The 9314-nt window shown below is 44.8% G+C and overlaps 1 protein-coding gene across 9 annotated transcripts in view; it reads left to right on the top strand.

Annotated features, from left to right (window-relative positions):
• Positions 1–3057: 3057 nt before the first annotated feature.
• The window catches only part of THSD4 (thrombospondin type 1 domain containing 4), a 348910-nt gene continuing 342653 nt past the window's right edge, over positions 3058–9314 (top strand). For 3 of the 9 annotated variants that reach the window (XM_072870146.1, XM_072870150.1, XM_072870148.1), the window contains exon 1: positions 3058–3388. The gene's annotated coding sequence lies outside the window, so the exon portion shown is untranslated. Of the gene's footprint in view, positions 3450–3525; positions 3739–6408; positions 6454–9314 lie in introns of those variants that run through there. The other 6 variants (XM_072870142.1, XM_072870145.1, XM_072870143.1 and 3 more) reach the window with 3 other exon arrangements.

The following is a 9314-nucleotide window of genomic DNA, read 5'->3' as shown; positions in this document are numbered from 1 at the left end:
TTGGAAGTAAAAATACCAAGATACCCCTTTGCATCTCAAACCTGAATCTTTGCAACTTGCTGAGTGAGTGGCACTGGTGGCAAGACCTGCCCTCACACAAGGAGACAAGATATGGCTGGATGACCATGTGCTGAACAAGTGATCAAGTATGTTGATTCCTGTCCTCACCCAGATCTTTCTTTGCTTGGTGAGTTGATACCTCCCTCAAATGCATTATTTTCTACTGCACCTTCTGCTAGCAAATTAAAACTTTAAACAAGCATTTCTTTTGTGGATTACCGCAGGAAAAATTGCATTTAAACTCCTAGTGAATGGTGTTTTCTTTCAAGCATTTATGTTTTGCTCTCTACTTAAAAGAACGATGCCATTTCATAATCCCCTTCATGTCCATCTCTTAGAAAAGAGCAGCCAATAGCCTGAGTATATTGGGGTTTTTTCTTAGATAGACACATTTGTTATGTGACACCATGAAAGACTTCAGATAACATTGCCATCTAATGAGAAGGGGAGACTTGGAGCTCTGCAATTGTTCAGAACAAATTGAGTGTCATCTGCTCTGATGCACAGATAAGGTGTGGGAAGGACTGCTCCTCTCCCCCTCAGCAGCATGACAACAACTTCCTCTTGCACTGCTGGGAAAACACGATGCATGATGTTCTGAACAGTTCATCGGCAAGGGGAGGAGGAGGTGGAGGGATGAGAGATAGGACTCTGCATTAGCCCTTGGGAGGGAGCAATCATTCCAAAAGCCAAATAGAAAACAAGAGAGAGATTAGGGAAATTAGAGTAAAGGCAGCAAAAGAGACAGGAAGGGAAAACAGCGACAAGTGTATGTTCCTCGGCTTTTCAAAAGGCCTCCTTGTGGTCTCTCCTTTAACGTACCAAGGCTCCAACTCTTCTGATGCTGTTAGCGCCCTGCTGAACCGGCCTTTGGGACCTCCAGGGTGGAGGCTAATGCTGTTCAGCTTCCCTTAACGTAGAAGCAAGTCCTCCTCCTCCTGAGGGCCGATAGAGTTAGGTAGCTAATTTTCAGACTGCTGCAGGTTAAGTAATCTTCCCCCGATATCAGGAGTTAGGAACCGTTTCAAGCAGAGCAATCCCACCATGTTGGCTAAATAAATTAATTAATTTATTAATACCTAAGTACTTAGGTCTTTGCTCTTGAAAAGAAACTCTCGTCTCTAGTCCATCTGGCTGCAGTTGTGTCTCTCCCAGAAGCAAACAGTAGTCATATAATTGGCAGAGTAGATGAAGTAGAACATCTACTCTGTAGTAGAGATTAGAAATAAACCACTGTAATCTGCCAGAGCTATTCTTGCCCACATGCTACCTGCCTTAGCAATTAGTCACTTATTTATGTACTTCATTAGATCATGGCTGGAGTAGCACAGCATTTGCTTCCTGCTAGATTGTCTACCACTGCCAAACAGTCTTCAGTCTAGCTTCTGAAGCACAGATACAGGTTTACCTGACACCAAACCACAGCATAACTCAGGAGGGACTGGAGGAATTCTCTCTAGATTAAATCTGTGGTTTCCAAACCCATTTACTTAACACAAGTGAGACCTTGATCTCTTGGAGTAGCATAGCTACCCTTCTCTTAGTGTTATAATGCAGCCTTTCTTTGCCTGTGAGAAATCTTTAACATACAGCTGTATACAGCTGTCTTTTTACAACCAAGATCTGCTGTGGTGCCCACAAGGCATCTGAAACTGCTTGGGAGTGCTATGCTATGGCAATTGCCTGATGAACATACAGGAAAAAGGAAGTTTTCTGCAGTAGATCTTTTGCTTAGAGCCTGTTGCTATACATGGGCTTGGGAATGGAGTAGGTTTTTTTGGTGCAATGAATAGCACAGTCAACACATCATCTTTTACTGGTTCGGCTGGGCTCAACTGTAATCGAGCCCAAAATATTGCCAAGAAAAAACAACCTGGTTTGCTGTGCTTTAAAGCAAATGGGTTCACCTGGTTGGGTCAGTTCCAGCACAAGAATAATAGTTTTAGGGTTTTTTGAAAGCATAAAACTAAATGTTGCAATGAACTGTTGCCAGCGACTATCTGGTTCTAAGGTTTAGAGCTCATGCTGGACACTTTATTGCACTGTTCAATAAAAATGCCCTTAGGGATCTTAGGTCCAGTACACTTAATATAAAGCAGGAACAGAGACAAATCCAATTTTTTCCTCAGATGCTGACTCAAAAGTTATCAAGAAAAGATCCTCCTCATATATGCTTGTCTGTGGTTGGCTTTTCACAGTGCCTGTGTATCGCTGTTACTGGCTTGGTTTCAAATCTCAGACTTTCGGGCAAATACTGGCAGGAATCACGCATTATCTTCTAGTTGTGAGTATTTTTGCTAGAAGCAGGTGGTCTTTCATCCAGCCAGTGAGCAGGAAGATGGCAGTTGTCTCTCTCATGTTTTCTTGCAGTGTCTGAGGGTGGCAGTACAGCGTGCATTAGTGCCCTCATCACAAACAGCGTAAGGCTGTAGGAACTGAAAAATTATAGAGTATAATATACTGTTATTACATATACTGTAGACGTGCAGAATGGCTCTATAAGTGCCGCCCGGGGGAAGTCCCGGGGCCTGTGCAGCCCCGGCAGCCGGCACCTGTCCCGGGCGCTCGCTGCAGAGGCGTTACTCTGCGCGCGTGGGTGCGCTGGCCAGCCCAGCGATACCGGCCGATGGCTCCTGGCCGGGCAGGCTTTGCTTCCCTGACATCTTCTAAATGCCGTTACTACCGTGCGTGGGCGGACACGGGCGGGAGCGCGGGGGTCAGCGGAGGGGCCACGCGGCACGGCCACCGGCGCCGCCTTCCCCCTCGCACGTCCGCGCACCGGCGCCGCTGGAAGGTGCGGTTCCCCTCCGCCTGCCCCCGGCTCCTTCGGGCGGCGGCCGACCTCCCGCCTCGTCGGCTTGCCCGAGCCCGGGGGGACAGTGGGGCCGAACGCTGCAGCGCCGGCCCGGCGGGCAGCCCGACCGCGGGAGGGAGGGAGGGAGAGAGGGAGGACGGGCGGGCCGGGGCGGCTGCGCGCCTCACCCGGGCGCGCCCCGGCCGGCTCCGCGGGGCGCCGCTGGGCGGCGCGGCCGCCAGGTGGCAGCAGGGGCGGGCAGCGCGCCGCCGTTCCCGTTGCGCGGGAGGCAGGCGGGAGCGAGGGGAGAGGCTGTCCCTCAGCCCCGGAGCCGCCGGGAACCTGCCTCGGGTCCTGCGGGGCGCCCTGCAGCCGCGCTCCGGCATTCCCGGCGGAGGGGGCGCCGCCTTCCATGCGCCGGAGGCTGCGGGGGTGCCAGCCCTCTCGCCCCCGCCGCACGGAGAGCGCCTCGTCGTGGGGCGACCGGACGGGACGTGCGCCGCGAGGGACGCCGGCACGGAGCGGCGCGGCGCGGTGAGGCAAGGCCCGGCCGCCCCCGCGGCGGCAGCGCCGTGAGGAGGGAGCCCCGCGCCAGGTGGGCGGCGAGCGGGCGGGCGGGCTCGGCGCCTTGCCGGGGGGAGCGGGGAGAGGGCGTCCGGGCGGCGGTGCCGGTGCGGCTGGGGTGTGCGGGCAGTGCCTCGGGGCGGCTCGGAGACCGGCCTCTGGGGATGGCCGGAGCTGCGAGGCCGCGGTGAGGGCTGCTCTAGTCTGGGTTGCGTTCAGAGCCGTGGCCCGAGGAGCTTTCGCTCTCTCCTGGCTGAGGGAGCTTTCTGGTCCGCTCTGCGAGATTCCTGCGCCTCGTGTTTTTGCCTGGTTTTGGCTGTGTAAGTAGCCATTTCAAAGCTGCTTTCCTTGCACGCTCGGTTTCCAGGGGCTGCATCCAGAGGGTGTGTAAGGAGCTGCTTCGTTTTGCCTCGGTGTCCCACCAGAAGCAGTAACTGCACGTAGCCTGAGCTGAATCCAGCAGTTCCTATGAGAGAGTAAAAGAAGTGAATAACTTTCCTCACGAAGAATGTGTGTCGCAATTGTTCTTGTTTTGGGCCAGATCTTTTGGTCTATATAAGCGCAGTGTGCAAAGCATGAACTGCGTTGGGGTTTCTCTTCACGCTCTCCTGCTTCTGTCTTTGTTACGCTCTCTCCTGCGCTTAAATTCTAGCCACACCTGAGCTGTTCGTGTTCAGTTGTCAGGCTACAGGGGTGCACGCCGTAGCAGAGGGAAAGCTCAGAATACCTTTTCTCTTCCAGCTATAGCTTTACATTTTTTCAGCTGTCAGTGTGTCTACACTTGTGTGTTTAATAGCCCTTGACACGCTTGCCATTAATTTGTCCAAATGTTTTTTTTGTGCTAGAAGCATGACCAGTTTAGAAAACCTGGCAGCAGTGAGTTCCACAGGTTAATATGTTGTGTGGAAAAACGAATTCCTTTTGCTTCTTTTAAGTCTACTGCCTGATACTGTTCAGTCCTTATAAAATGAATTATACTTGTACTCTACTCGCTATCTTTGTGCTATTTCAGGACTGTATTCTTTTGTTATCTGTCATCATCAGCTATCCCTTATTTCAAGGTAAAGAATTCTTCACTTTTTAGTCAGTTCTTGTATGGGCGTTCTTCCGTATCTCTTGCCAATGTCATCACCTTTTTCTGTATTTTTTCATTCTTTTATATTTTTTTAATCAAGGGATCAGCAAAACTAAGAGTTATATTCAAGATTTCAGAACAACGTGGGTTACGTAGCGGCATGATGATGTCTACTAGCAGAGATGACAGATTTAAGTCAGCACATCAATTATGTGAATAGCCAACAAAAGTAATAGAAGTATTTGTAACTCACTGTGTGGTCATCTGTTGATGAATCAGTGTGGTTTATTTTTTTAATCAGAACCCACTATCTAAGTAACTAGTTGTTAGTAGCTCAATACAAGGGTATAATGCCATGGATGAAATAGTCACCTAATGGGCTCTTAATATTCTGTCAATCTGCTGTGCATGTTTTTCCTGTCTTCTGTGGCAAGAGCAGGAACTGAAAATAGCCCAAGTTTGTCTGAGTTTAGTGCTGTTTGTGGAACTGCCAATGCACTCTTACCAACTTGATCTATCAAGCTGTAGCTTGCCAACTCGGACTCCTTTCTGGTGTAACATTAGTAGTAATCTACTGGTTGATGTGATTTCCACCCATTCAGTATCATCAAGGGTTTAAAATGAAACTTGATGCTGCTGAAATTCATTAGACAGCTGTAATTCTTGATGCTTTCTTTTCCATCATCTCTCTCCCAGGGAATCTAGTGAGACAATGGAGTTAAGTAGACTAGGAGGAGAGACTACCTTTCAAAGGAGAAAAGTACTGTAAAATGAGAATTTTTAGCACAGTTAGAAGTAAGAGGTCAGCTGGTTTGGGTTATCATATAGAGCCCTTCAAACTGAATGTAGGTAGGAAACATGGATTATTTGTCATAATTGTGCCCTGAATGTAGCTTGTCAGGTTTTATTTAGCAGCAGGGCTAATCCCAGGTCTTGCTGGTGATGACTCTAATTTGAAACAGCTCCACTGGAATTGAAGAAGCAACTTCTGTTTCCTGACTCTAACTCTCAGAAGCACTTGGAGGTGTTGCATAGTGCAAGATTTCTGTCTTTTCACACTTCATACAACAGGTTCATTCAGAGCTCCAGCAGATTTAACTGCAGAAAATTAATTAGGTTGCTGATAGGCACTGATGAGTTTTATGATCGCAGTATAAAACCTTTGGTTTTGCTGTAGAACAAACTGGATAACTGTGCTAGGCAAACAAGCATTAAACGAAGCCTGAAAGCAAACCAAAAATGAACAGAATCATCTTGAAGACTTGATTGGCCTGAGTATGTGATTCTGTGCAGACAATGACAGCAGAAAAGCTGGTTTTCCACGTAGTAGTCTCAGTTCTCTGTGATATGACATCAGATGTGTGATATTCAGACCGTTCACAGTGGCAGTTGTACTGAAAATGGAGGTGAAGAAGTGCCAGTCAGACACTTAGCAGTGATACTTTGTTTGGATTTTTTTTACTTTAAAGCTCGGGTTTATCATCTACAGTTAAGTGCAGTTAGTGTAGAGACTTCTATGGGCTTTGAGTTGTTCTGTTAGAGAAACTTAAGGTTTGATGGTTAAGCACTTAAAAAACCAGCAAACTCCAAAGTCAACCATGCATAAGCAATTTTAACTGTGTCCCCTGTAGTGTTGCGTTATCGTAACAGGCTTCGGTTTTAGATGGTTGTTAACTTTTTGCAAGTAGGAAAAAAAATAAGAGCAGAAAACTTACTGTATCAGACCAGCTTCTTAAATAGTTTGGAGCTTGATAGTATCACTTCTACCACTGTAGATAGGCAAAGCATTTTGTAGCTTTTAATTGTGAAACGCTTCCGATGGTCATAGCGCTAGCTGGAGAACGTATTCTATGAAAAGTCTTGTTCCCTTAAGTAGGCCCATATACAGTTCTGTTATTAGTTCTTTTGTTTTCAGAAAGCAGCCTAACCTGATATAAATGCAGTTTGGAGGATGAATCAGGTAATTATAAAGCTAATTCAGTTATGAATATATGTGGTTTAAATATGCGATCAATGGACATGACTGCATTGTTAATCTATAGTAGGTTAAGTAAGAGTGGATTATTGTGTGTTTTGCATTTAAATAACTTCTCTTGCATTCGGGATAGTACATTACACTAGAAAATTCTGTTTATATATATTGGATTTTTGGGGAGAATACATGTTCTAGTACTTCATTTAGAAGATTAATTAGGGAGATATTAAGCAGATATAAACAAAAAAGATTGATTAACAGGGTGATCTGATGGGCACTGAATTTGGCTTCATATCTTCCTCTGTGTAAAGGGAGCATAGCTGAAACTGTGTGCTTCAGTGTTGCTTGGTTATTTTTTTGTTTTGTTTTGTTCTTTGTGTTAGTTGACAATAACAGGTCCAAATTTTGTAATTTAAACCAACTTGGTTATCTCCTCCTGGAACGTTCTGTCCCACCCATTTTTCTCTTGGGACCTTGTGAGCATCATGTCACACATCAAATTTGTGTAGCTTTGCCCTGCAGGGTTATGGCATTCCCAGAGATGGGTCAGTGCTCATAATTTTGGTTGCTGTTAAACAATCAGCACTTGTCAACACCACCTACAGACATCCGTTACACATTTTTCAAATGGTAGTACCCAGCGTTAAATGTGGAGCTTCTTGGCAGGAACTGTTCTTGCATTAGAAATATTCCAATGTTGATATGATCTCAATATGATCCTTGTGAGGGAAAGTAGCCTTATCTGTTGGTTAGGTGATATATGTGTGAGTTGCTGGAATGTGGGCCTCTGTTTTCAACACTACCATTGACCTGCTGTGTGCTGCTGATCAAGTCTTATTGGCATCTTGCTCCATTTCCTTTATCTCTGAACAAGGTATGATAATTACAGGATATTGGCCAGCTGTTAAATTTCCTGAAGATAATTTGCATGCGAAGTGCTTTATGCTTAAAAAAAAAAAAAGGCACTGGAATAAAAATATCTATTCTATATGGACAAAAACAAATTATGTATTATGTGTCTCATAGGTTTATTACTGTGTTTCTTAAAATTACAGCTTAAGGACTTGCTTGTTGGCTGTTTCACACCAGTCCTGTGCTGCTGCTACTTGGCATCCCACTTCAGTATTTATTTTGGTCCTGGTTTTGGAATTTCCCTTCACAGGAAGATTCCGTACTCCTTATATGGAAAAATTTATTTTAAAAAATGACTTTTTTCCATTGGTTCTGTAGAGTCTTTTCTCAGCAAGTGCAAGAGCCACTATCTCTTTTCTTTAAAGCTCTGATCTAAGGGCCAATAAAGTCAAGGAAAAGGTTATCAGTAACTTCAGTGGCTTTCGGATCAAGGCATTCCCATGTGATGTGCTCTTGTCATTGGAAAGAATGACCACTGGTTTCAGCCATGAAATCTTAGTGGTATTTTAAACCATCATTTCAGCATTTCTCTAAAGCCTATCTGTTGATATGCTTGCATTCACATTTAAGGAATTACTTCTGTGTATCTCCTGGTTTTACAAGCTGGCAGTGCTCTTTATTTCTCCAGTGGGACTAGTGCTGTGTCTGAACTGTGGTAAAAGCTCATTCTCTGCTGGTAGAATGACTTGACAGAACACATGAATGCAACTGTTCTCAGGCATTGGCTCATATTCCTCGTTTGCATTAATCAGTTGGTGTTAAACATGAAAATTTTCAAGTGTTGATATGACTGCAATCTTGGAGTTTAGCCCTGCCTAAAGTGTGGAGCCCTCCTTTCCTCAAACATTTTTCCATATTATCACTTCAGCACAACTGTCTGTGAAGCAGAAATCAAAATGAAATTCTCTTTCACCAGGAACAGGGAATGCCCTACAACATAAGAATTGTGAATTTTGATGAACGCAGAATCAAATTGACAAGTTATAATGTATTTATAAAAGGAGCAGGGAGGGAGGCTTTATCAGCATGGGTATATTTAACGTCTTCATCTAATTTGTGGAAAGAAATGGCTAAGCTTCAGAGATCTGGAAGTAAATTTTACTGATCAGGTGGTGACATTTAGCAGAGTCACAGAAGCTACATTTGTGGTCCAGTGGCAGTTTGTTAGTGTACAGTACTACCTCATGGAGCATTCAGGAATCAAGAGGTGGGTCTGCCCCAGAATCATTAGATTAGCTTACAAATCCTGAAATGCTAAAATGAATATATTTGACTTCATGGTTTTGGAGCCCTTGGAGTTTGCAGTCTTTTCTTTGATAGTACAAGAGCTAGTAACTTATTCTTTTAATGGGAGTTATGCTTGTCATATAGTCGGTTCCTGGAACTGGGGCCTTTGGGAGACTCTCTGGGTACCAAAAAAATGATGTTTCAATGACAGGACTTGATAGATAAAATTAAACCCTTTGCAGAGGATCTGCTTGTTCATAACTGTGATCCTATATTTATTTCCCTTCCTTTAAGACTGCTATAAACTCACAAGTTATACATAGCTACATGTGATTAAGTGTAGAGAGAAATACAGTTCTTCAGAAAGCTACCTTTTTAAACTCTTTTTTTTGTTGATTTCACTTTGCTTACTTTGTAAATTGTGCTTTTTTTCCTAAGTCCAAACTTCTTAAAATATTACAATAAATAAGAGAAGAATACTCCCTTTTTGTTAAATTCAAGGGATAACTGTTGTGACAACAGAAGCTTCAACTTCTGAACTTTCTTTATCTGTGTCTGAGGGTTGTATTGACCTCTTCTTGTACAGGAAGGAAGTTTAGCAGAGAAAGCTGGTAGTGAGCAGAACCTTTCCAAATTCGTCTCTGTCAGTGTAGAAGCAGGGCTGACGTGACACCTTGGACCTTGCTTGCCCAAGAGGTGGGGCAAGG

The sequence above is a fragment of the Ciconia boyciana genome, chromosome 8, assembly GCF_034638445.1.
Source record: "Ciconia boyciana chromosome 8, ASM3463844v1, whole genome shotgun sequence".
In the NCBI taxonomy this organism is placed as follows: Eukaryota; Metazoa; Chordata; class Aves; order Ciconiiformes; family Ciconiidae; genus Ciconia; species Ciconia boyciana.
Note: the sequence above shows the minus strand (reverse complement) of the source record. Positions and strands in the feature narration are given on the sequence as shown.